A 16,263-nucleotide genomic window follows, 5' to 3' on the forward strand; every position below is an offset into this window, starting at 1 on the left:
TATTTCGGAATTCATCTCGGCACTAAAACTAGAATAAGCAAGGAACAAGCAGGATAATAAACAACGTGTAAGACAACAAATAGTCACTCATATATATATATATATATATATATTAATATATATATATAATGTAGAACTCTAGTTGGGTGTTGCATTTTACACAACCGAGTCAACAATAAGTTAGCGGTGCCTAGAACTTGACTTGAAGCAAGTTTTTCATACAGACATAATAGAAAATCATAAGAGGCCAGGGAGTACCGAAGTTAGACGTGACAACCGGATCCCAAGATGGAGGCAACTCGTCCACCCCAACAAGAACCCGAGCGGTAGGCTGTCAAAATAAAAACAAGGTCAAGAGGAAACTCATAATTTGAGAAGAATAGCGGGTGTTTTATGTTGATGCATAATAGCGCATAACATCTGTTGGGTCTGTTTGGTTTTCTTATCATTCGGCACTTGAACCAACAAACACTTGCTGTAAAGTATACTTGGGTAACTCACCTCCAGCTCCTAAAATCCGCTTATACAAAGCAAACATCTGAATGGAAACCATTCTCAGTGCTTCCATGAGAAAACAAGATAATCATTCCACATGTTTATACCTTTTCCTATGCTTGTGAATTAAGAATATTACTACTTCAGCAAACATCGAAAGTAAGATGAATTTTACAAAACTCTTTCCTTAAAGACTTACAAAGATCAGAATGGCAGTCAGTCAGGCTATGTGCAAAACAAACTGTACGGTTATCAGAAGCACTAGTTCTAGCGGAACTAAAAAAGTTGCAACTACATCGTGCACGAAAACACAGGACTGTCTATCATTTGAAGTCCGCTATATGTTGGCTGATCTTTGCATCTCTGGCTCGACGTTTATACTGGACAGGCAGGACACTACTTCCATGATAGTTGGCCTCCTGAATTGATAATGGCAAGGAGACGAAGGTTACTCCTACTGATTAGCAGCAGTGAACTGAAACTGAGAGCCTTTTATCACTACAAACATGCATCCAGAGACGCATCCATTCCATGGGATTTATTCTAGCTACTAATTCTACCATGGAGTAATGACACTAGCTAGCTTACTGAAACTACATGCCTCTGATCGATGGAGCTAGTGCTTGCTGCCACCGTTGGCATCGGTCAGGTCCATGGCGGGCCTCTCCACGTCCTCCATCTCCTCCTCCCGGGCGAACACCGCCTGGTCCAGCACCGACGCCGACCCGCCAATGCCTCCGTACAGGTCGGGCACCCACGACGCGTCCTCGCCGCCGTCCAGGTCCAGCACGCCCTCGCCGATGGTGGTGCAACACCAGGTGCTGCTGGCGCTGGAGCTTTTCGAGCTGCTCCATCTCCACGTCACGGAGTGAGACGTGCCCCAGGCAGATCGACGCCACGACGGGGCGCCTGCCGGCCGGCGGTGCATAGCGCGGACGGACGGAGGCCGATTCCGCAGCACCCACCGCGGAATCGACGGATCGAAACAGATGTCAAAATAGGGAGAGGAGGGGAAGGCGGGGAGGGGCACTTACGACCGGGGAGAAATCCAGTGGGGATGGAGTTCGCCGGCGTCGAGGTGTCGAGGAGGAGGAGACAGGCGGCTGCGGGGTGTCGAGGAGGAGTCACACGGCGGCGGTGGCGGATCCACGAGGCCACCCTCGAGGGTTCTGAACCGCGTGGAAAGCGAGGGATCGGAGAGGTAAGACGGGGATTGGGCCGAGGAAACCCCGCACGCCAAACGGGCCCTCGGGGATTTGCGAGGTTTGTGGCCCACGCGAGGAAAATCCTCCCAAATCCTCCCCAATCCTCTCAAACCAAACGAGGCCTAAGGGAATCACTTTTATCGACATCCGCCCACATGCGTGTCCTGGTAATAATAGGTAGCTGGCCAATGATGCAGGTGGAGCAGGAGGCTCTTCGCGGCATCAAGCTGGGCTAGACACCTAATGGAGCATTAAATGATCTTGTCCTATATAGTCAGGGTTAGGAATGATAACAATGTAGCCATCATCAACAATTTAACCATTGTTTGATGACCCTTTCAGTGTAAAAGGAGGCATAAGGCGTCCATTACAAGGGTCGGCACTTAAGCTAGTAGCATCCTCAAGCACCTCGTCGGGAGGAGTTGCAGTCTCTATAATATGACTTAGTTGTCAGGAGGAGCTGCAGTCTCTATAATAGGACTTAGCCAGATAATACATCAAAAGAGGAGTAGTGTTTTACGCATCCGTGCAACTCGGACCTGAGTAAAGCCCTTGCATGCTGGGTGTGGTTGGTGTGGCTCTTTGCGCGCTGCCTTCTTCTTCATGCCTCGTTTGGTTAAGGGGGATTGAAAAGGTTTTGAGAGAAAAATCTCCGGGAGGGTCAGAAACCCCACAGATCCTCGGGCTCCCATTTGGTAGGAGGGGTTTGCTTAGCCCAATCCCCTCCATTCCCCTTCAGTCCTCGTTTAGTTAAGGGGGATTGGGGAGGTTTTGAGAGGGAGGGATTTCAAGGGATTGGGTGAATCCCTTTGTTCCACCCAATCCTCTCGAATCCCCGGGGTTTTACTTCCACTAGTCCCCCGAGGAGGGTTTTGAAACACATGGATAGAAAGGGATTGAAGCGGAACAGAGGGGATTGGGCTGAGCAAACCCCTCCTACCAAATGGGCGCCCCGAGGATCTGTGAGGTTTCTGAGCCCCCCGGGGATTTTCCTCTCAAAACCTCCCCAATCCCCCTTAACCAAACGAGGCCTAAATGGGTGACCCTCACGATTGTCCCCTCGCCTCCGCCTAGCATTTCGCTTCCAGTTCTTCGGATCAGCTCAAAACAAAACAAAAATACTAGTGCGTTCGTGAAGGTGAAAAATAGCTCCCGCATCGAACGAGAGCTTCTGATCGATGCGCATGAGCGTCAAAATGAGCAGCTTTCGCTAAAGATGGTGCGCAAGTGGGTGGCCCAATCCACACTCTAAAGGCGCGTCGTGAATTAAAAAACAAAACAAAAAGTGCGATGCATGCAAGCTATGCTAGCTAGCTTAGTTAGGAACTCAGTACGGCGAATCTGCAGCACTACACCTAGAACTACAACTAAAAAGCTAAGGTCCGGGGTTTTCACCTTTTTCAAATTTTCTTGGAAAAAACTGTGAACATTTTTTAATATGCGGCCAATATTTGGAAATCGTAAAAAAGATCATATATTCATTTTGAAAATGTGAGCATTTTCTAAAATTGTGAACAACTTTCGAAAATCTGTACAATTGTTTTGAACAGTGAACAACTTCAAAAAATGGGTGTAAAATATGCATTGAACATTTTCTTAGTAGACCATGAACATTATTCAAATAGGCAATGCACATTTTTTAAATGTACTTAACTGTTTTTCAAATGCATGTTGAACAAAATGTCTATCCATGATGAACATTTTTTTATACACAATGAACTTTTTTTTGAACGTAGCGTGATCTTTTTTTCTTCAAAACGGTAAACAGAAAAGAAAAACCAAACTTCTTTTGAAACGCGAACAAAATTAAAAAATGTGAAAAAATTGAAAAACATGTACAAAAATTGGAATTTCAAACATTTTCTAAAAAAAGTCAAACAAATTTTGAAATTCACACTAGTTTTTGGAAATTTTGAATTTTCAAGACACAAAAATAGAAAAACAGAAAAACATAAGAAATTAAGTAGAAAATAAAATGAAGAAATAAGCAAAAAAATAAGGAAGAAAAGAAAATGAAAAACAAAAATAATGAAGAAAGCTGGGAAAGCCTAGAAAGCAAAACCAAACATGAAAAAATGGTCTAGGGAACCTTCTAGAAGGTTCCGAGAATTGATTCCTCGATGCAAGTGGCTCACCCGTGGTTCTCGTTGATACATCTCCAACGTATCGATAGTTTATGAAGTATTCATTTCATATTTATCCATGTTTACAATATTTTTATATGATTTTTATGCACTTTATATGATTTGATTGGAACAAATTCGGACTCACGTTGTTTTCGGCACAATTAATGTGGTGTTGTTTTTGTGAAGAAAATAAAAGTTCTCGAAATCGTCCGCAACTTTTTGATGATTTTTTTGGAAGGAAAGAGGCCGAGGAAGCTTCGAGGGAGTACGAGAAGACCCACGGGAGGCCCACAAGGCAAGAGGGCACGCCCATGGGGGTCTCTACGCCGTGATGCCTTGTGGCCACTACAAGAAATATGGCCAATTATGACTCCTCATTTTGGTCGTTGATTTGTCATTGTTATCGTTTATTTACCTTTTTTGGATCAAATTCAACAGGTCAACAGTTGGCCGTCAGGAATGAACAAACGTGACCTTTTACACAATTTTGGTCATGGCTATCCATGACCGAAATTTTGGTCGTAAAATCTACGACCAAAATTATGGTCATTACTAATGAGCCTAGAACACGTAGGATCTGATATGGGCAAGCCAACGTGGAGATGTCCACATGGCATATGCGATGACATGGCAAAAAGGATGGCGTTGACTGTTGGGGAACGTTGCATGGGAAACAAAAAAATTCGTACGCGCACGCAGTACCTATCCATGGTGATGATCATCTATGAGAGGGGAGACTGAATCTACATACCCTTGTAGATCGCTAAGAGGAAACGTATATAACACGGTTGATGTAGTGTAACATCTTTGCGATCCAAATCGCAGCTCGTCCCACGATCTCATCACGATCCGTCCCGCGATCCCATCATGATCCACCCCGGTCTAGTGCCGAACGGACGGCACCTCCGCGTTCAGCACACGTACATCTCGATGACGATCCCCGCCTTCTTGATCCAACAAGAGGGGCGGAGAGGTAGATGAGTTCTCCAGCACGACGGCATGGTGGTGGTGGTGGAGCTATTCTAGCATGGCTTCGCCTAAGGACCGCTGAAACTAGACTAGAGAAGAAACATATCTAGAGAGTGTTGGAAATATTCCCTAAACGCAATGATAAATAGTTATTATTATATTTCTTGTTTAAAGATAATCGTTTATTATCCATGCTATAATTGTATTGAATGAAAATATAGATACATGTGTGGATACATAGACAAAACAATGTCCCTAGCAAGCCTCTAGTTGGCTAGCCAGTTGATCAATGATAGTCAAGGTTTTCTGACTATGTGCAAGTGTTGTCACTTGATAACTAGATCACGTCATTAGGAGAATCATGTGATCGACTAAATCCAAACTATGAACGTAGCATATTGATCGTGTCGTTTTATTGCTATTGTTTTCTGCGTGTCAAGTATTTATTCCTATGACCATGAGATCATATAACTCACTAGCACCGAAGGAATACCTTGTGTGCATCAAACATCACAACGTAAATGGATGACTATAAAGATGCTCTACAGGTATCTCCGAAGGTGTTCATTCAGTTAGTATGGATCAAGACTGGGATTTGTCACTCCGTGTGACGGAGATGTATCTCGGGGCCAACTCGGTAATACAACATCACACACAAGCCTTGCAAGCAATGTGACTAAGTGTAAGTCATGAGATCTTGTATTACGGAACGAGTAAAGAGACTTGCCGGTAACGAGATTGAAATAGTTATGCGGATACCGACGATCAAATCTCGGGCAAGTAGCATACCGATGGACAAAGGGAATGACATACGGGATTATATGAATCCTTGACACTGAGGTTCAACCGATAAGATCTTCGGAGAATATGTAGGATCCAATATGGGCATCCAGGTCCCGCTATTGGATCCTGACCGAGGAGTGCCTCGGGGCATGTCTACATAGTTCTCGAACCCACAGGGTCTGCACACTTAAGGTATGATGATATTTTAGTATAGTTGAGTTATATGTGTGGTTACCGAATGTTGTTCGGAGTCCCGGATGATATCACGGACGTCACGAGGGTTTTCGGAATGGTCCGAAAATGAAGATTGATATATAGGATGGTTTCATTTGGTTACCGAAAGGGCATTGTACTAGGAGTGACGAATGGGTTTCGGAAGTTCATCGGGAGGGGGTAACCCACCCGGGGTGTGACAGCCCGATGTCGGCGTTCCAGAAGATTCCCCTTTTCTATTCCGTTTTTCGTCGTGTGGGTATTTTATTTTGTCGCATCATCATCGCATCATGCGCATCATCAACATTGTATCGGCATCTCCGTTGCCGCCAGTTTTCAAAACTTGCATCCGTCGTTAGTTGCCGGTTCTCGTCATTGTCCGTTCTGAGCCCGACCGCACCCACACGCGCCCGCGGCACCGTCGAAACCCTGTTTAAAAAGTGTGTGTAAAACTTTCTCTGATCGGGTTGAAACTTGGCATGCGGTCGTAATTAGTTATCACTAGACCGTCTGTCGAATTTCGTCGCGATCGGAGTTCGTCCGGTACCCGTAGCGGCACTGTATTCGGTCTACCATCGGACGTCTGTCGGTGTTTTAAAAATCGTTGCCACGCCGACCGTTCTCCCTCTCGTCTCCGTATATCCCCTCTACACGGCCGCGTACCCGTTCCCGCGTGCAGAATCGTCCGAATCCGACCGCACGGTTTGATCCGGAACGCGATTCCGGTTAACCGAGTCCCTCTTTTCTCTATAAATACCCCCCTCCATCATATTTTTAGACAGCCCTCTCTCCCCTACCTCGTTTCCCGTGCCAAACCTAACCCTAGCGCAGCCAACCCTCCTCCTCTCTCCTCCCTGGCGCCGCCGGCCCGCCAGGCCCAGATCGGTCCCGGCCGAGCCCATCCGCCGCCGCCTTGCCCGAGGCCTCCCCTCGCGCCTCCGTGGCTCCCCCCACGCCGCCGCCATGGACCGTGCCGCCTCCAGCTGCCCCGCCGACTTCCTCCTCCCTCCGGCCGCCGTCGGTGTCGCCGGCCCCTGCAGCGGCTGGCCGGGAGCGCGCGGGACCAGTCCTCTGCCAGGAAGCCGCCGCCGCCTGGTTCCGTTCTGCAGCTCCCCGTCGGAGCCCCTCCCGTGCCTTGGGTCGCCGCCCCGGCCCGGATCCGGGAAGATCCGGCCGGCCCCGCCATCTACAACACGCAGCCTCGCCTGCTCGCCGGCCTCGCCTGCTCGTCGGCCTCGTCGTCAACTCAGGGCCGCCGCCCCTGTCGTGCTCGAGCGCGAGCAGGAGGACGACGACCAGGCGCAGCACCCCCAGCGACCCCCGCCTCGGTCTCCAGTGGCCCACTCCGGTGCCCTCCACCTCGCAACCCTCGGCCCAGCTCCCGCCGCCGTGCCAGGCCGGCCCAGGTATACTGCAGCCCCAAGCCTTCTAAATTGCCCCCCCCCCCCCGCTGTTTTAGTTATTTTGTGCCTCCTGTTCGGCCCAGTAGCAATTTAGGATTTTTTTTCCGAATTAGTTGTATTTTAGGAATTAGTCGAATATTAGAACGCCCGTAGAATTTAATCTGTAAGTCGGATCGAGGCAAGTTGTATATGTATTTCATGTAGTTTTACGCCTAGATTACGTTTGTGCAACTTGCATATTTATTTGATGTAGTTTAACATGCCAAACGCATAGTTTAGCGTGTTGTCCCAATAGGGGAACGTCCCGTATTTATTTTTCGCGCAAGTCCGGATTGCCCGAATGCCTTAGATAAATGTCCATGTTTTAGGAACCATTTTTCCATGCATTTTAGAACGGTCATTTGTATTTTTGCGTATAGGGAACTGCCTCTAGTTTATTTTCCCGTATATAGGTTATTTATCTCGCATTTATGTGTGGCTTTATTTGGTTGTGCAACCCCACATATTTATATATGTTTCCGGGGTAGAAAAATCCCATGGATTTTTCTGTGCAATTAGTTTTATCTTTTGAGCAAGTTAGTTCGTGCGATATTTTGTCGTGATGCCCTTTTGTTTATTTCATAGGATATATTCCGTGCGTCGTGTGACGGAGTTGTCAACTAGGAAGTTGTTCTTGGGTGTTTAGACTAGCCCCTGGTATTTTTAGTTGCAATAGAAATGCATGTTTAGGTGTGGTTTGATTGCTCTCAAGTTGCTAGAAATAGTGCTGATTTGGAGGAGCTGAAATATTTCGAAGTCTGGAATCTGTTATATTTTGTTGTTGTCTTGTCTTGCTTGTGTCTTTTGATCTGTAGCTCTTTTGAGGTTAGTCCAATGGAGCTAGTTGTACCCCTTGTGTTTCTCTAGCATGCTGTAAATTTTCATTCCATTTGGAGTCCTGTAGCTATAGGTTTTGTTGCTGTCAATATGGCTTCAGATCGAAAACTGCACTTTCATGAGGTGTAATTTTCACTAAGTCTGAAATAGAGTGTGAGATGCCATTTTGTGTCTTCTTTCCCTAGTGATACATGATGCCATGCTAGTTGTTGATGGTTGTTTGTAGTAGTGCTTCTTGCCCTCTTTCGTGTCATGCCTTGCTTGAGCTTATCGGAGTTGTGTAGCCCGTAGTTGTGGGGTGTAGAAAATGCAATGTGGCTGATTTTGGCAGATTGTAGTCAGTTCTTGTTTTGCTCGTAGTTGTTGAACCGTAGTTCCGATTTGATCGTGTCCTACATGAAACTTGCTTAGAATCTCGTGTAGTTTCATTTTACCTTGCTGGTTGTATGTTTTGAAGTGCTCGTGATTGTCGTTGCACACATATTGCATTCATGCCATCATATCTTGCGGTGCTTGTATCTTTTGAACCGTAGCTCCGTTGGAGATGTTCTTTATGTGTAGGTTGCTTGAAATGTCGCGTAGAATCACGTTAACCTATTTGTTTTGCTGTTTAACAACTAATTAAATGTGTTAGTTCAGATCTGGACAGAATTGTAAATTAACATGTGAGGTCGTTTCGGAGGTGCTATATGTCATTTCCGACCTCACTTAAAATGCCTAGATAGGTAGATTAATTACGCTTCAACTCTTGCCATGTTTAACCACATTTATTATTGCCGTGTATCTAATCGGGATAGAACTGAATAATAAACGTGGAGTTTCGTCAATATGCAACTCGTTGCATATTGAACTTCACTTAATGTGTAGTGTTTGATTGTGTGAATTGTCATGCCGTGACTTGCATGTATTCAGCTGCTCATGCATCATTTGTGTTGTGCATCGTGTGGTGAATATCGTGTGTTGATTCTTGTTTCTGGTTTCCTCTGTCTCGATAGAGTTCCGCAAGCGTGTCGGATTGTGAGGACCCGTTTGACTACGTCGGTTCGTCTACTTCACGGAGTCATTCTTCTTCCAAGCAGGATCTCAGGCAAGATGACCATTTCTCCAGATACCATTACTATCATTGTCATGCTAGTTTTATCGCTTCTACCGATTAAGTCTTGTTGCCTACCACATGTTAAATATCAGCCTCTCAACAATGCCATGAAAACCTTCAACCTATTCAACCTAGCAAACCACTGATTGGCTATGTTACTGCTTGCTGAACCCTGTGTTGGCGTTGCTAGTTGCAGGTGCTTTGCTTCCATGTGAAAGCATGGGTTCCTTGTTATATCACCATACAAATGCTGTTTAATTTAATGCATCTATATACTTGGTAAAAGGTGGAAGGCTCGGCCTTTCTAGCCTGGTGTTTTGTTCCACATTTGCCCCCTTAGTTTCTGGCTACCGGTGTTATGTTCCATAATTGAGCGCTCCTAACACGATCGGGGTTGTTATGGGGACCCCCTTGATAATTCGTTTTAGATTAAAGCTGGTCTGGCAAGGCCCAACATTGGTACTACATTTTCCTAATCACCTAATAAAATTGCATAGGGACTTTCCGGACCCCGAGGATAATTTAATCAACCCCCCCCCCCGGGCCAGTGCTCCACATGAGTGTTGGTCCACCCACCTAGCAGTCGGCGGTGCCACCTCGGGGCAACTCGAGGTTTGGCTACCATCCACTATGCATAGACGGTGTGTCCTAAGAATGAGATACGCGGCTCCTATCGGGTTCGTCGACACACCGGGTGGCCTTGCTGGATTAGTTTTACCTTTGACGAGATATCTTGTGCATCGGGATTCCGGTGATGCTTTGGTAATCTCAGAGTTGAGGTTTTCCACTAGGGAATCCGACGAGATCGCGAGCTTCGTGATTGAGGATTTCTATGCAGCTTGTGGTAATTTGTGATGGACTAGTTGGAGCACCCCTGCAGGGTTAAATCTTTCGGAAAGCCGTGCCCGCGGTTATGTGGCAACGTGGAAACTTTGTTTAACACTGGTTCTAGATAACTTGAAGTTAACTTATTTAAAACTTGCCAACTGTGTGCGTAACCGTGACTGTCTCTTTCGTGAGTTCCTTCTCCGATCGAGGACACGGTGGGGTTATGTCTGACGTAGGTAGGTGTTCAGGATCATTCATTTGATCATCAGTAGTTCACGTCCGCTATGCGTAGATCTTCCCCCTCTTATTTCTTGTACTCATAAGTTTAGCCACCAAATATATGCTTAGCCGCTGCTGCAACCTCACCACTTAACCATGCCTCACCCATTAAGCTTTGCTAGTCTTGATACCTTTGGAAATGAGATTGCTGAGTCCTCTGTGACTCACAGATTACTACAACACCAGTTGCAGGTACAGGTAAAGGTTACTTGACGCGAGCGCGTTGATTGTTCATTTGGAGTTGCTTCTTCTTCTTCTTCATCGATCTAGGATGGGTTCAAGGCCGGCAGCCTGGGATAGCAAGGATGGACGTCGTTCTTCTTTTGTCGTTTGTTTTCGTCCGTAGACGGACCCTGCTCTTACTCTTGATGATTATGTAATGTACTGATGTGACTCTGATGTAGCTTGTGGCGAGTGTAAGCCAACTCTATATATACCTCTTCTTTTCAGTACATGTACTTGTAATGATATCCATTCTTGCGACACGACGAGATGCGCTTCTATCCCTGACGAGGCCTTCGTGCCAAATTGAGGATCGGGTCGCATCTTGGGCGTGACACGGGGGAAGCCCAATGACCTTAGGTGTGGCGCACCAGCCCTTAGTGGGCTGGTGGGACAGCCCAAGAGGGCCTTGGCGCCAAGAGAAGAACACCAAAGAAAAAAAGGGGAGGTGGGAAGGAAGAGAAGGACTCCACTTTCCAATCCTAATTGGAATAGGATTCCTCCTCCTCCTCCTAGTCGCCGCACCCTTGAGGGCTTGGCCCTCAAGGCAAGCCTCCTCCCCCTCCCTCCTATATATAGTTGTGATTTAGGGCTGATTTGAAACAACTTTTTGCCACGTGCAACTCAGATCTAGACACCATAGTTGTACCTCTAGATCGTATTTCTGCGGAACTCGGGCGGAGCCCTGCAGGAGTAGATCGTCACCACCACTGGAGCGCCTTCACGCTGCCGGAGAACTCATCTACTTCTCCGTCTTGCTTGCTGGATCAAGAATGCCGAGACCATCGTCGAGCTGTACGTGTGCTGAACGCGGAGGTGCCGTCCGTTCGGCACTAGATTGGAACAGATCGTGGAACGGATCGCATGACGGTTCGTGGGACGGTTCGTGGGGCTGATCGAGGGACGTGAATACGTTCCACTACATCAACCGCGTTTCTTAACGCTTCCTGCTGTGCGATCTACAAGGGTACATAGATCCAAATCTCCTCTCGTAGATGGACATCACCACGATAGGTCTTCATGTGCGTAGGAAATTTTTTGTTTCTCATGCTACGTTCCCCAACAGTGGCATCATGAGCTAGGTTGATGCATAGATGTTATCTCGAGTAGAACACAAAGGGTTTTGTGGACGGTGATGTTCGATTTGCTGCCCTCCTTAGTCTTTTCTCGATTCGGCGGTATTGTTGGATTGAAGCGGTCCGGATCGACATTATTCGTACGCTTACGAAAGAGTGGTTTCATCGATTGACGCAACCTCGTTGCATAAAGATGACTGGCGGGTGTCGGTTTCTTCAACTTTAGTTGAACTGGTTTTGACCGAGGCGGTGCTTCGAGAGGTTAAATAGAAATTTGCACATCTCCGCTGTGGTTTTTGCGTAAGTAAGATGCGATCATACTAGATACCCATAGCAGCCACATAAACACATGCAACAACAAATTAGAGGACGTCTAACTTGTTTTTGCAGGGTATGCTTGTGATGTGATATGGCCAACGATGTGATGTGATATATTGAATGTATGAGATGATCATGTTGTAATAGATAATATCGACTTGCACGTCGATGGTACGGCAACCGGCAGGAGCCATAGGGTTGTCTTTATACTAACGTTTGTGCTTGCAGATGCGTTTACTATTTTTCTAGGATGTAGCTTTAGTAGTAATAGCATGAGTAGCACGACAACCCCGATGGCGACACGTTGATGGAGATCATGGTGTGTCGCCGGTGACAAGAAGATCGTGCCGGTGCTTGGTGATGGAGATCAAGGAGCACGTGATGATGGTCGTATCATGTCACTTATGAATTGCATGTGATGTTAATCTTTTTATGCACCTTATTTTTCTTAGAACGACGGTAGCATTATGAGGTGATCTCTCACTAAAATTTCAAGACAAAATTGTGTTCTCCCCGACTGTGCACCGTTGCTACAGTTCGTCGTTTCGAGACACCACGTGATGATCGGGTGTGATAGACTCAAGGTTCACATACAACGGGTGCAAAACTGTTGCACACGCGGAACACTCGGGTTAAGCTTGATGAGCCTAGCATGTGCAGACATGGCCTCGGAACACATGAGACCGAAAGGTCGAGCATGAATCGTATAGTTGATATGATTAGCATAGAGATGCTTATCACTGAAACTACTCTCAACTCACGTGATGATCAGACTTGAGTTAGTGAATTTGGATCATGTACCACTCAAATGACTAGAGAGATGTACTTTTTGAGTGGGAGTTTAGCAAGTAATTTGATTAGTTAAACTCTAATTATCTTGAACATATTCTAAGTCCACTTTGAAAATATTTGTGTTGTAGATCAATGGCTCACGCAACAGTCACCCTGAATTTTAATACATTCCTAGAGAAAAGCTAAGTTGAAAGATGATGGAAGCAACTTTGTAGACTAGGCTCGTAATCTTAAGTTGCTCCTGCATGCTGGGAAGAAGGATTATGTCCTTAATGCTGGGCTAGGAGATGAACCACCCGCCGCGGCTGACCAAGATGTTAAGAACGCCTGGTTAGCACGCAAGGAGGACTACTCGGTAGTTCAATGTGCAGTCTTGTATGGCTTAGAGCCGGGACTTCAACGTTGCTTTGAGCGTCATGGAGAATTTGAGATGTTCCAGGAGTTGAACTTTATCTTTCAGAAGAACGCACGGATCGAGAGGTATGAGACCTCCAAAAAATTATGTGCTTGCAAGGTGGAGGAGAATTCGTCTGTCAGTGAACATGTGCTCAAAATGTCTGGGTACTCAAACCATCTAGCTGAGCTGGGGATTGAACTCTCGCAAGAGGCTATCGTTGACGGAATTCTTCAGTCACTGCCACCAAGCTACAAGAGCTTTGTGTTGAACTATAACATGTAAGGGATGAACAAGTCACCCGGTGAGTTATTCGCGATGCTGAAAGTCGCAGAGTCAGAACTCCGTAAAGAGCATCAAGTGTTGATGGTGAATAAGACCACTAGTTTCAAGAAAAACGGTAAAGAAAAAAAACGGTAATTCTAAGAAGAGCGTCAAGCCTGTTGCCAATCCGACGAAGAAACCCAAAGCTAGTCCTAAGCCTGAAACGGAGTGTTATTATTGCAAGGGTATGGGTCACTGGAAGCGCAACTGCCCCAAGTATCTGGCTGATAAGAAGGCGGCCAAGGAAAAATCAGGTATATTCGATATACATGTTGTTGATGTGTACTTAACTAGCTCTCGTAGTAGTGCCTGGGTATTGATACCGGTTTTGTTGCTCGTATTTGCAACTCGAAACAGGAACTGCGGAATAAGCGAAGGCTAGCGAAGGATGAAGTGACGATATGCGTGGGAAATGGTTCCAAGGTTGATGCAATCGCCGTCGGCACAGTTTCACTTCAGTTACCATCAGGATTAGTTATGAACTTACATAATTGTTATTTAGTGTCTGCGTTAAGCATGAACATTATATCTGGATCTTGTTTATTGCGAGACGGTTACTCGTTTAAGTCAGAGAATAATGTTTGTTCTATTTCTATGAGTAATATCTTTTATGGTCATGCACCCAATGTAAGAGGATTGTTCATATAGAATCTTGATAGCGATGATACACATATACATAACATTGAGACCAAAAGAGTTAGAGTTAACAATGATAGGGCCATGTTTTTGTGGCACTGTCGCTTAGGTCATATTGGTGTAAAGCGCATGTAGAAACTCCATTCCGATGGACTTTTGGAGTCACTTGACTTTGATTCACATGACACGTGCAAACCATGCCTCATGGGCAAGATGACTAAGACTCCGTTCTCTGGAACAATGGAGCGTGCAAGTGACTCGTTGGAAATCATACATACCAATGTATGTGGTCCGATGAGTGTGGAGGCGCGCGGCGGATATCGTTATTTTCTCACCTTCACTGACGCTTTGAGTAGATATGGTTATGTCTACTTGATGAAGCACAAGTCTGAAACGTTTGAGAAGTTCAAGCAATTTCAGAGTGAAGTTGAAAATCATCGTAACAAGAAGATCGAGTTCCTACGGTCTGATTGTGGGGGTGAATATCTGAGTTTCGAGTTTGGTGCTCACTTAAGACAATGTGGAATTGTTTCACAATTGACACCTCCTGGAACACCACGGCGTAATGGTGTGTCCGAACGTCGTAATTGTACTTTATTAGAGATGGTGCAATCTATGATGTCTCTTACCGATTTGTCGTTATTGTTTTGGGGTTATGCATTAGAGACAGCTGCATTCACTTTAAATAGGGCACCATCAAAATCCGTTGACACGACACCATACGAACTGTGGTATGGCAAAAGACCAAAGTTGTCGTTTCTTAAAGTTTGGGGATGTGATGCTTATGTCAAAAAGCTTCAGCCTGAAAAGCTGTAACCCAAAGCGGAAAAGTGCGTCTTCATAGGTTATCCAAAAGAGACAGTTGGGTATACCTTCTATCTCAAATCCGAGGGCAAAGTGTTTGTTGCTAAAAATGGAGCTTTTCTTGAGAAGGAGTTTCTATCGAAAGAATTGAGTGGGAGGAAGATAGAACTTGATGAGGTTGTCGAACCTCTAATTCCTCTTGATGGTGGCGCAAGGTAAGGGGAAACCTCTGTTGCTGCGGCATCGGTTGAGGAGGAAGTTGATGATGATGATCATGAAACTTCGGGTCAAGTTCCTATCGGACCTCGCAGGTCGACAAGATCACGTACCGCTCCTGAGTGGTACGGTAATCCTGTCTTATCAATTATGTTGTTAGACAACAATGAACCTGCGAATTATGAAGAAGCAATGGTGGGTCCGGATTCCAACAAATGGATGGAGGCCATGAAGTCCGAGATAGGATCTATGTACGAGAACAAAGTATGGACTTTGGAAGTACTACCTGAAGGCCGCAAGGCTATTCAGAACAAATGGATCTTTAAGAAAAAGACGGACGCAGACGGTAATGTGACCGTTTATAAAGCTCGACTTGTGGCAAAGGGTTTTTCACAAGTTCAAGGAGTTGACTATGATTAGATTTTCTCACCGATAGCGATGCTTAAGTCCGTCCGAATCATGTTAGCAATAGTTGCCTTTTACGATTTTGAAATCTCGCAGATGGATGTCAAAACGGCGTTCCTTAATGGTTTTCTTAAGGAAGAGTTGTATATGATGCAACCCGAAGGTTTTGTCGATCCAAAGAACGCTAACAAAGTGTGCAAGCTCCAGCGATCCATTTATGGACTGGTGCAAGCATCTCGGAGTTGGAATAAGCACTTTGATGAGGTGATCAAAGCATTTGGGTTTACACAAGTGGTTGGAGAATCTTGTATTCAGAAGAAAGTGAGTGGAAGCTCTCTGGCATTTCTAATATTATATGTGGATGACATATTGCTGATTGGAAACAACGTCGAGCTTTTGCAGTTCATAAAGGATTACTTCAATAAAAGTTTCTCTATGAAGGACCTAGGAGAAGCTTCTTACATTCTAGGCATTAAGATCTATAGGGATAGATCGAAACGTGTGATAGGACTTTCACAAAGTACATACCTTCATAAAGTTTTGAAGAAGTTCAAAATGGATCAGTCCAAGAAAGGGTTCTTGCCAGTATTACAAGGTATAAAATTGTGTAAGACTCCGTGCCTAGGAACTGTGGAAGATAGAGGACAAATGAGTTCCGTCCCCTACGCTTCAGCCGTAGGTTCTATCATGTATGCAATGTTGTGCACTAGACCAGACGTCAGCTTGGCCATAAGTATGGCAGACAGGTTTCAGAGTAATCCAGGAGTGGATCACTGGACGGCGGTCAAGAATATGCTGAAGTA

This window comes from Hordeum vulgare, chromosome 4H, assembly GCF_904849725.1.
Source record: "Hordeum vulgare subsp. vulgare chromosome 4H, MorexV3_pseudomolecules_assembly, whole genome shotgun sequence".
NCBI lineage: Eukaryota > Viridiplantae > Streptophyta > Magnoliopsida > Poales > Poaceae > Hordeum > Hordeum vulgare.